Source organism: Haemaphysalis longicornis, unplaced genomic scaffold (genome assembly GCF_048455015.1).
Source record: "Haemaphysalis longicornis isolate Haplotype H1 unplaced genomic scaffold, Haemaphysalis longicornis Haplotype H1 scaffold_11, whole genome shotgun sequence".
Taxonomy (NCBI): domain Eukaryota; kingdom Metazoa; phylum Arthropoda; class Arachnida; order Ixodida; family Ixodidae; genus Haemaphysalis; species Haemaphysalis longicornis.
Window position 1 is genome coordinate 20,125,934 of NW_027526214.1, and position 2,497 is coordinate 20,128,430.

Genomic DNA, 2,497 nt, shown 5'->3' on the forward strand with positions numbered 1-2,497 from the left:
GTCTGGTGCGATAACCACTATGCTACCAGCGGGGCTGTTTCCCCAGAACTTTCTCGGGTATTTATGTGAAGGTATTTTTTTGTTTCCTGTACTTGGGGGGGGGGTAGCCAGTGCCACTCGGACTACTCGGGGTGAAGGGGACCTTTTTAAACCCCCGGGTCGTGAGTCGAGTTTCTACGACATGTCGACAGTAGTCGACCAGCGTTGAACCCTCTTAAGCTCCGTTTGGCACCAAGACTGCCAGAACAGAGGCCCTCGCTAAGAATGTTGCCAATCAAAAAATGGGAAATGAGGGGCTCCGTGAAATAAGACAGAAAATAAGGGCTGGCAGTCAAGAAAACCTCGGAAGCAAATGGGAGCTTGTAGTGGGTCATAGAAAGAGATGAAGAATTTTTTGAGTCGAAAAGAAACAGGTGAAAAAATGCCCGCAGGGTGGGATCTGACAAGACGACCTCCAGAATACTGGTCTGGTGCGATAGGCACTATGCTACCAGCGGGGCTGTTTCGCCAGAACTTTCTCGGGTATTTATGAGAAGGTATTTTTTTGTTTCCTGCACTTGAGGGTGATAGCCAGTGCCACTCGAACTACTCGGGGTGAACGGGACATTTTTTTTACCCCCGGGGTCATGACTCAAGTGTCTACGACATGTCGAGAGTAGTCGACTAGCGTTGAACCCTATTAGGCTCCGTTTGGCACCAAGACTGCCAGAAGAGAGGCCCTCGCTAAGCATGTAGCGAATCAAAAAATGGGAAATGAGGGGCTCCGTGAAATAAGACAGAAAATAAGGGCTGACAGTCAAGAAAACCTCGGAAAGCAAAGGGGAGGTTGTAGTGGGTCATTGAAACAGATGAACAATTTTTTGAGTCGAAAAGAAAGTGGTGAAAAATGCCCGCCGGGTGGGATACGAACCCACGCTCTCCAGAATACCGGTCTGGTGCGATAACCACTACGCTACCGGCGGGGCTGCTTCCCCAGCACTTTCTCGGGTATTTATGTTAAGGTATTTTTTTGTTTCCTGTACTTGGGGGGGGGACTAGCCAGTGCCACTCGGACTACTCGGGGTGAAGGGGACCTTTTTTTAAACCCCCGGGTCGTGACTCGAGTGTCTACGACATGCCGAGTGTAGTCGACCAGCGTTGAACCGTCTCAAGCTCCCTTTGGCACCAAGACTGCCAGAACAAAGGCCCTCGCTAAGCATCTAGCGAATCAGAAAATGGGAAAAGAGGGGCTCCGTGAAATAAGACAGGAAATAAGGGCTACGAGTCAAGAAAACCTCGGAAAGAAAGGGGAGGTTGTAGTGGGTCATAGAAACAAAAGAAGAATTTTTTGAGTCGAAAAGAAAGTGGTGAAAAACTGCCCGCCGGGTGGGATTCGAACCCACGTTCCCCAGAAAACCGGTCTGGTGCGATAACCACTGCGCCAGCGGCGGGGCTGTTTCCGCAGCACTTTCTCGGGTATTTGTGTTAAGGTATTTTTTTGTTTCCGGCACTTGGGGGTGGTAGCCTGCGCCACTGGGACTACTCGGGGTGAAGGGGACCGTCTTTTTAACCCCCGGGTCGTGACTCGAGTGTCTACGACATGCCGAGAGTAGTCGACCAGCATTGAACAATGTTAAGCTCCCTTTGGCACCAAGACTGCCAGAACAGAGGCCCTCTCTAAGCATGTAGGTTATCAGAAAATGGGAAATGAGGGGTCCGTGAAATGAGACAGAAAAAAAGCGCTGGCAGTCAAGAAAACTTCGGACAGAAAGGGGAGGTTGTAGTGGGTCATAGAAACAGAAGAATTTTTTGAGTCCAAAAGAAAGTGGTGAAAAAATGCCCGCAGGGGGGATCTGAACGCACGACCTCCAGAATACTGGTCTGCTGCGATAACCACTACGCTACCGGCGAGGCTGTTTCCCTACCACTTTCTCGGGTTTTTGTGTTAAGGTATGTTTTTGTTTCCTGCACTTGGGGTTGGTAGCCAGTGCCACTCGGCCTACTCGGGGTGAAGGGGACCTTCTTTTTAACCCCCGGGTCGTGACTCGAGTGTCTACGACATGTCGAGAGTAGTCGACCAGCGTTGAGCCCTCTTAAGCTCCCTTTGGCACCAAGACTGCCAGAACAAAGGCCTTCACTTAGCATGTTGCTAATGAGAAATTGGGAAAAGAGGGACTCCATAAAATAAGACAGAAAATAAAGGCTGGCAGTCAAGAAAACCTCGGAAAGCAAAGGGAAGCTTGTAGTCGGTCATAGAAAGAGATGAATTTTTTGAGTCCAAAAGAAAGTGGTAAAAAATGCCCGCCGGGTGGGATCCGAACCCACGACCTCCAGATACCGGTCTGGTGCCATAACCACTACGCTACCGGCGGGACTGTTTCCCCTTCACTTTAGCGTGTATTTATGTTAAGGTATTTTTTGTTTCCTGCACTTGGGGGTGGTAGCCAGCGCCACTTGGACTACTCGGGGTGACTTCTTTTTAACTCCCGGGCCGTGACTCGAGTGTCCACGACATGTC